Raw genomic sequence first — 9,445 nt, forward strand, 5'->3', positions numbered from 1 at the left:
GGTTCCTCAGTGGAACAGGCTTCCTTGGGAGGTGGTGGGCTCTCTTTTAGGGTTTTTCAAACAGAAGCTAGATGGCCATCGGACAGCAATGCTGATTCTGCGAACTTAAGCAGAGCCCGAGAGGGAGGGCAGGAAGGGTTGCCTCAGTGCTTAGTTCTTGTGGCCCTTTCTTACATGCCCAAGGAAATGCTGATCGCCACATTGGGGTCTGGAAGCAATTTTTCTCTTAGCCGGGGATCCTGGAGGAGTTTTTTTGTATTCTTCTGGGCGTGGAACAGCGGGTGTGTGGGAGGGGGAGGTATTTTTGAATTTGTGCAGTGGGTTGGACTAGATGACCCTGGAGGTCCCTTCCAACTCTATGATTCTAAGAGGGGCTGAGGGACTTGGGAATCTTCCGTCTGGAGCAGAGATTGAAGGGGGACGTGATTGCTGCCTTTAGTCTTCGAAAGGCTGTTGCTTAGAGGAAGGCGGGGAACGCTTCCTGTTGGCAGCAGAGGACGGGACTCGCAACAGTGGGTTTAAATTAGGTACTGGCTGGATACTACGATAAAGAATTACAGTCAGAGTTGTGCCACAGTGGAATGGGCTGCTTCGGGAGGTGGTGAGCTCCCCCTCCCTGGCAGTCTTCAAGCAGCGTCTGGACAAACACTGGTCAGGGATGCTCTAGTCTGATCCCGCACTGAGCAGAGCCATTGCTCCAAATTGGACATATTGATGACTGCAGACATAGCTTTGGGTTGTAGGCAGGGCTATTTTGGGGCAGGAACGCACAGGAACGGAGTTCCGGCTGGCTCCCGAGTTGGCCACGCCCAGCAGGAACTCATTAGCATAATAGGCCACACCCAACAGCAGAAACTCATTAGGATTGGCTACAGTAGGGGAATGTGGCCTAACATGCAAAGGAGTCCCTGCTACAAAAAAAGCCCTGGAACTTTGACAACAGACAAGGTAAACAGAATAAGAAGCAAAAGGTGGGTGTGGCTGGATGACCACACTTCTGGTAACATGGGGGTGCGGCCTAATGTGCTAATGAGCTGTGCTGTCAGGGGTGTGGCCTAATATGCTAATGGATTTCTGCTGTTGGGTGTGGCCTACTATGCTAATGAGTTTCTGATGGTTTTTTTCTACAAAAAGAGCCCTGGTTGTAAGCAAACTAACTATAAATATGCTGGATCTAACAATCCCCTGCTGCATATCTAGATCGTTTAGGGGAAGTGTGTCCTCGTGGAAAACATTCTTTTTCAAAGTCTGCCCAGACTGCCATAAAGGAAGAGTTTGTGCAAAGTGCAGTTAAGCCACAGCTGACATCACAGCAATCCCATCAAGGGGTTTTCAAGGCAAATGAGAAGCAGAGGTGGCTTGTGATTGCCTTCCTCTGCAGTCTTCCGCAGAATCATAGAGTTGGAAGGGTCATCCAGTCTAACCCCCTGCAAAATACAGGAAATTCACAAATACCTCTCCCCCACACACACCCCAGTGCCCCCTGTTCCATGCCCAGAAGATGGTGGCCTCCCATCCAAGACTTATGGCGACCCCAGCAAGGGGCTTTCAAGGCAAGTGAGAGGCAGAGGTGGTTGGCCATTGCCTTCCTCTGCAGACTCCTCCTTGGTGGCCACCCATCCAAGACTCATGGCGACCCCAACAAGGGGCTTTCAAGGCAAGTGAGAGGCAGAGGTGGTTGGCCATTGCCTTCCTCTGCAGACTCTTCCTTGGTGGCCTCCCATCCAAGACTCATGGCGACCCCAGCAAGGGGCTTTCAAGGCAAGTGAGAGGCAGAGGTGGTTGGCCATTGCCTTCCTCTGCAGACTCTTCCTTGGTGGCCACCCATCCAAGACTTATGGCGACCCCAGCGAGGGGAGTTTTAAGCGAGAGAGGGGGGGAGAGGTGGTTGGCCATTGCCTTCCTCTGCAGACTCTTCCTTGGTGGCCTCCCATCCAAGACTCATGGCGACCCCAACAAGGGGCTTTCAAGGCAAGTGAGAAGCAGAGGTGGTTGGCCATTCCCTTCCTCCGCAGACTCTTCCTTGGTGGCCTCCCATCCAAGACTCATGGCGACCCCAGCAAGGGCTTTCAAGGCAAGTGAGAGGCAGAGGTGGTTGGCCATTGCCTTCCTCTGCAGACTCTTCCTTGGTGGCCTCCCATCCAAGACTCATGGCGACCCCAACAAGGGGCTTTCAAGGCAAGTGAGAAGCAGAGGTGGTTGGCCATTGCCTTCCTCTGCAGAGTCTTCCTTGGTCATCTCCCAGGAACGGCAGAGAGGCTGAGGCCTTCCCGATATTGCCTCCTGGTGCTGGGATTCAGAGGTTTTTCTGTCTCTGAATGTGGAGGTTCCCCTCAGCCACCGTGGCTTGTAGCCATTGAAAGACTTATCCTCCATGAATCTATCTAATCCTCTATTGTCCCAAACACAACCAACGACAGAGGACAGGAACTCCACCCGCTTCAGCCATATCCCCCACAACTACAGAGGCTGAAGAGGTCCGAACAACCCCCCAATAGAAGGCACGATACCCTCTGGACCTATAACAGTGATGATATCCTGACAGCTTAGCCGAGACGATTCTTTTTAGAACTGTGTGTTTTGAATGCCCTCAAGTTGCTTCCCACTTAGGGCACCCCATGAATGGATGCTCTCTAAAATGTCTTATTCTTAACGGCCTTGCTCGGGTCATGCAAACGGAGGGCCTTCACTTCCTTGATTGAGTCCATCCATCTCACGTTGGGCCTTCCTCTCTTCCTGCTGCCTTCCATTTTTCCTAGCCTGATTGTCTTTTCCAGTGACCAGGGGTCATTTCGTAGAAAAAGAGGTGCAGGAGCTCATTAGCATAACTCATTAGCATAACTCATTTGCATTTGCCACACCCCCTGACATCACCGGAAGTGTGTCAGAAGGCAACACCCACCGCTCAGGCTCCACTGGACTGTTTTGGATAGCTAGCTATTGGGCGGGGGGGGGAGAACGTGCAGATCTGCCCTCACAGAGGAGGGAGAGCTTGTACCTGAATAAAACTTGGTATTAAAGGTGCCACTGGACTGATTTGGATAGCTAGCTATTGGGGGGTGGGGGAGAACGTGCAGATCTGCCCTCGGAGAGGAGGGAGAGCTTGTACCTGAATAAAACTTGGTCTTAAAGGTGCCTCTGGACTGTTTTGGGCCAGGGGGCTGGGGGTGGGGCTCTGCAGCTTACCTGGCTGCTTCTTGCTCTGACTGAGGGCTGCTGGGAGCAGGGGGTGGGGCTTGTTGCATGTGCCCGCCCCCTGGGCTCTTTACTGCCGGAGCTCCGCTCCCGGGCGCTCCTGCAGGAAATGACCGCTGCCAGTGACTCTTGTTTTCTCATAATGTGACCAAAGTACGATAGCCTCCGTTTATTCCTTTTAGCTTCTGTGGAGAGCTCAGGCTTGGTTTGATCTAGAACCCTCTGATTTGTCTTGTCGGAGGTCCGTGATATCCATAAAACTCTCCTCCAACACCACATTTCAAACAAATCTGTTTCCTTCCTGTCAGCTTTGATTCCTCACCTCCTCCACTTGCCCCTGGCTGGATGACCTTGGGCAAGCCCTAGTTCTGGCACAGCTGTCCTTGAAAAAGAGCAGTTTCTGTCAGAGCTCTCTCAGCCCCACCCACCTCACAAGGTGTCTGTTGAGGGGAAAGGAGGTCGTAAGCCGCTCTGAGCTGAGACTCCCTTGGGTAGTGAAGGGCGGGGTATAAATCCAATCTCTTCTCTCCCTCTTCTTCTACAGTCCGCTTTTCTCCCCCGTACATACTAATGGGGTAGTGATTGTTTGACTTGTTCTTAGATTCAGGTGGGGTAGCCGTGTCGGTCTGAAGCGGCAGAACAAAGATTGAGTCCAGTGGCACCGTTTAAGACCAACCAAGTTTTATTCGAGGTACAAGCTTTCGTGGGCGCGCACACTTCTCCAGATACATCGAAGTGGAAGCTACCAATCCATGCACACAGATAAATTGGCATACAGCATAATGAAGATGTTTAACACATTCAAGGAGCTGCGGTGGCTCAAGTGGTTGAGACGCTGAACTGCAGGCTGTGGAAGGTCGGTAGTTCAGCAGTTCGAGACCCGAGTGTGCCGCATGACGGAGTGAGCTCCCGTCTCTAGTTCCAGCTCCTGCCAACCTAGCAGTTTGAAAGCAAGAAATTGCAAGTAGATAAATAGGTATCGCTTCGGTGGGAAGGTAACAGCGTTCCGTGTGCCTCGGTGTTTAGTCATGCCGGCCACATGACCACAGAAAACATCTTAAATAAATAAATAAATAAAATCTTCGGACAGCGCTGGCTCTTCGGCTTGGAAATGGAGATGAGCACCGCAACCCTAGAGTCGGACTCGACTGGCTTTCGAGCAAGGGAAACCTTTACCTAACACATTCAAAGGCTTACCTTGTTCTTACCTTGTTCTTGGGCCCCAGCAACGGTATAAGCAAATGTGTGTATGTTCAGCGCTGTCAAGTCGCTTCCAACCTAAGAACTGATGCCCTCATTGACCTCAAGGTTAATAGCCTTGCTCAGGTCTTGCAAACGGAGGGCCTCTGTGGCTTCCTCGATTGGGTCCATCCATCTCACGTTGGCTCTTCCTCTTTCCCTGTCGCCTCCCGCTTTCCCTGGCATTATTGTCTTTTCTGGCGACTGTTGTCTTCTCGTGATGTAACCAAAGTATGACAGCTTCAGCTGAGTCATTTTAGCTTCTAGGGGAGAATTCAGGCTTGTTACAAAGTTTGTCCGTTGAATATGTTCTGGACTAAGATGCTCGGCAGAGCCAAAGGGTAGGCCTTTGTGCTGGGCCTTTGCTCGCACTCTCCCGTCGCCATGGCAACCTGCATCTGCATTCAGAGCGCTTGCCTTGGAACCCTTTGCGCGGGCCGCGAGGACTGGAAGAGACTTGCCGTCAAAAGCCCTTGTGATCCCCCCTCAATGGGACTGATTGTTAACAGGCCGACACCCACTCAATCATTAACTACGTCCCACGAGAAGCGATTGCAGCAGTTTCCTGTTTCTCTCTCTTCCTCCTCCTCATGGGCTGTGGAATTTGTGGAAGGCAGGCGTGGATCGAGGAGGGAGGGCTCTCTGTCTTCCTGCTCCTCCAGGAGTCGGAAAGTTGACCTGGCTCCTTCCACGCTTCATTTCTGGAGGGAAGTGGTGACAGACTTCACGTTCCTGGGTTCCCAGATCACTGCAGACTGTGACTGCAGCCATGAAATTAAAAGACGCCTGCTCCTTGGGAGGAAAGCGATGGCGAACCTAAACAGCATGATAAAAAGTAGAGACATCACCCTGCCAACAAAAGTCCACATGGTCAAAGCCATGGTATTCCCAGTAGTCATGTATGGCTGCGAGAGTTGGACTATAAGGAAGGCCGAGCACCGAAGAATAGATTCTTTTGAACTATGGTGCTGGAGAAGACTCTTGAGAGTCCCTTGGACTGCAAGAAGATCCAATCAGTCCATCCTAAAAGAAATCAACCCTGACTGTTCCCTGGAAGGCCAGATAATGAAACTGAAGCTCAAATACTTTGGCCACCCAATGAGAAGGGAGCACTCACTGGAGAAGAAGACCCTGATTGCTGGGAAAGACTGAAGGTCAAAGAAGATGGGGACCGCAAACGACGAGATGGTTAGACAGTGTCACAGATGCAACGAACATGAAACTGAGCCAACTTCAGAGGACGGCGGAAGACAGGAGGACCTGGCGGGAGCTGGTCCATGGGGTCGCGAAGAGTCGGACTCGACTGTGCGACTGAACAACAACAACAACATCAGAGGCACAGGTTGTTACAAGCCATCTGTTCAGGGCTTTCTTTCCCTCCTAGTTTCATTAGAAGCACACAAATGGCTTTCTGTTCGAACGGATGCTGCCTTTGTTTGGGGGACGGGGGGAGGGCTTACCAGGAGAAAGAGGAAGGCCCCCAGGCCATGTTGTTGGCATCGCACAGGAAGTGACACCATCATGCTGCAACATTGCTGTGACACACTGGTATAGGGGCAAAAACTCTACGGCAGGGGTGTCGAACTCATTTGTTACGAGGGCCAGATCTGACATAAATGAGGCCTTGTCAAACCATGATGTCATAAAATGTAATGCCAGGCGGCGAAGATATAAACTTTACAAAGGACACAAATACAATTAAAGATTTTTTTAAAAAAAAAACCCCTTAAAATAAGAACATGCTTAAAACATTAGTACTCTTGCAATAATTTTGTTTATTTAACAGTCTCTGATAACTGACACCTCTTGCTCTGAATTATTGCATCAAAATCTGGAGACAATGTCTGTGTGTGTGTGTTTTTGGAAATGTTTTTTTATTTATTATTGAAGCTTATATACATTATCTTACATTAAATCATTATACAATCATTTTACCTCACTCCCCCTCTCCCTCCTTGTAGTATTTTCATATTTTTAACCATGTGCACAGATTCTTCATTCGTATTTGGATATTTGGATTGGCTTCCCCCCTTTCCACCCATTCCTTATATCCCACCTATTTATTTGTAATCTTTTGACATTTCTCCTCCCATGTCTCTTCAGTAATTATCTGTGCGAATACATCTGATTGTACGCGTTCAAAGACATAATTATTCCAATTTTCCATTGTCCATTTGTGCCTATCCCTCCATCCCAATGCTATTACAGCCGAGACAATGTCTGTGTTGTAGCAATCTTGAGTATACTGTTCAGGTGTTGTTCAGGTGTGTATCTGTAAGTTGCAAACCTACTTTTGATTTACTGGCATTAGTTACAGAAATCTCATGGTCAACACTCTGAGCCCAGGACCCAGGGGAAAACATGAAATGGCTGGGCATTGCAAGCTTTTGTACATAAGTTGGTTTGTGTGCTGGTCAAGAACATGTGAAGGCACAATGACACAGACTGAGGGCTTTGTGTTTGTCTACAAAACCATAGTCTTCCCCAGAGAAATAACTGCAACTTCTATGAGACAGTGCAAGAATAGAGAGATAGTGGTCAGTATCAGCCTGATATCTGGGAAGTCTAGGTTCAAAACCCCCAGTCTACAAAAGAAATGTGCTGGGTGAACTTGGTCTGGACACACACTCAACCTAATCCACTTCACTGGCTTGTTGTTATTCCTCATCTAAATAGTTCACATGGCTTTCCTACTGAGAAAGAATGGATCATGAGGGCATGAATACAGTGAGAAGAGGAAGGGAAACCAGTTGAACCTGGGAGAGCCCTGGCATAATGAGCCCAACCCCCCCCCCTCTCTCTGTAGTAAGTCAAAAAGTTCATATCTTGAATAAAACTTTGTGGGTCTTAAAGGTACTTTGTATCTCTCCTGTGCGATTGAGGGAACTGGGCAAAGTAAGCTCTCGCTCTTTCTCTCCAACTTTCCCTCCCCCTCTCTTCCTCCTCAGGGGACGAGGAGGGGGAGGAGCTTCAGCCAATGGAGGGAAGGGAGGCTTGGCTCAGTAGCTGTGCTGTGCGATTGAGAGAGCCTGGCAAAGCAAGCTGTGACACAGAAGGAAGCAGGAACAGGAAGCAGGAGGGAGCTAGTTGCTTGCAGGCCAGATATGAGCATCGTGGGGGCCAGATCCGGCCCATGGGCTACATGTTTGACACCCCTGCTCTATGATGTAAAAACCAACTTCTACCATAGAGTTTTTGCCCAAATACCAGAGTGTTTGCTGGACACTGCTGGTGTGATGACATCACTTCCTGTGTGACGCCAGCAACGTGACCTTGGCCTTCCTCTTTCTCCTGGTTAGTCCCCCCCATCCTCCAAACAGGCAGCATCCACTCAAACAGAAAACCATCTGAAGACGTGAGCAGTGGCTCACGAAAGTTCATCCCCTGCCACAAATTTTGTTAGTCTTTAAGGTGCTACTGGGCTTGTGCTCTTTTCTACTGCTACAGACAGACTAACATGGCTACCCATCTTGCTCTTTCTTTTGGTAAGTCCTCCACCCACCGGCCAGCTGATTGGCGACATGGGGGTAGGGCCTGGTGGCGGAGGGGACCTCCACTTCCACCGGGGGGGCTGGCAAACCTATTCCCATTCTCTCATATTGCCTTTGAGAAGGCGGACCTCGTCTGGTGCTTTCCATGACCTGTTTTGATAATACCAGGGCTGGGAAATCATCCTGCTAAGGACCTTTAAAGCCAGGATCCTAAGCCAACCAGGAACAATGTTATAACGGTGGAGATGCCAAATGTGGAGACGACCATTTTGGATCTGGAGGCAGGGAATGAAGGCTGGCTGTAAAGAAGCACATTTGTATATGCAGGAATGTAAGTAAATATTCCCAGCCTCCTAGTAGTTAAAGCGTAACTAATGTGTGGTAATGTGTCACCGAAAGGTGATGTCATTGCACACACTCTAGCATTTGGCTAAAAACTCTATGGTAACCATAGAGGGTTTTTTTTGCCAAATGCTAGAGCGTCCCCTGCACAACGTGCCCAGCGCGATGACATTACTTCCGAAGATGCAGGGGAGCAGGCTGGAGCCTCCCATGGGCAGAAGGTAAGGACCTGGCAACCAGTGTTCCCTCTAAGCAAGTGGTGGCGAACCTATGGCACGGGTACCAGAGGTGGCACTCAGAGCCCTCTCTGTGGGCACGCGTGCCATCGCCCCAGCCAGGCCCAGACCATCATTAAAGTTTCGAATACTCTGCCAAATAATTTTCAGTAAATGAAAGCATTTGGGATTGCTTTCCTTACTTTGTTTGGATCATCTTAATGTATGAGTTGCTTTTTCTAAAGTACAACCTCAGTATTCAGGTTAAATTGCCGTGTTGGCACTTTGCTATCAATAAGTGGGTTTTGGGTCGCAGTTTGGGCACTCGGTCTCTAAAAGGTTCGCCATCACTGCTCTAAGCTGAGTCAGTGTGAGCCAGCTCACAGTTTTTTAGCCTCCGGCTCACACAGTTTTGTCTTAGCTCAGGAAGGATGACTCCAAAGCAAGCTCATTTATGCAGTAGCCAAATCGCTCGCTCACAACTTTAATGCCAGTAGCTCACAAAGTAGGACTTTGGCTCGCAGGACTCCACAGCTTAGAGGGAGCATTGCCGGCAACCCTATTTCCAGACTATAGGCAGAAGAAACGGCAGCTCTGGAGGGTGCCCTCTGTGGAATCCAAGTCTTACGAGGAAAGGCTGAAAGAGTTGGGTCTGTTTAGCCTGGGAAAGAGAAGGCTTAGAGGGGACACCATTGCAGTCTTCAAATATCTGAAGGGCTGTCCTGTAGAAGATGGAGCAGATCTATTCTCTCTTGCTCTGGGTTGCAAGACTAGATCTAAGGGGTGGAAATTACAAAGGAGTCGATCCCAGCAAAATATCAGGAGAGACTTCCCAACTGTAAGAGTGGTTGAGCGGTGGAACAGTCTGCCTCGGGAGGTGGTGGATGCTCCTTCACTGGACGCTTTCAAGCGGAGGCTGGGCGACCCTCTTTCGGGTATGTTGTAGGGCTGTCTTTCGGCTCT

This window comes from Gekko japonicus, unplaced genomic scaffold (genome assembly GCF_001447785.1).
Source record: "Gekko japonicus isolate JY-2015 unplaced genomic scaffold, Gekko_japonicus_V1.1 scaffold367, whole genome shotgun sequence".
Lineage (NCBI taxonomy): Eukaryota > Metazoa > Chordata > Lepidosauria > Squamata > Gekkonidae > Gekko > Gekko japonicus.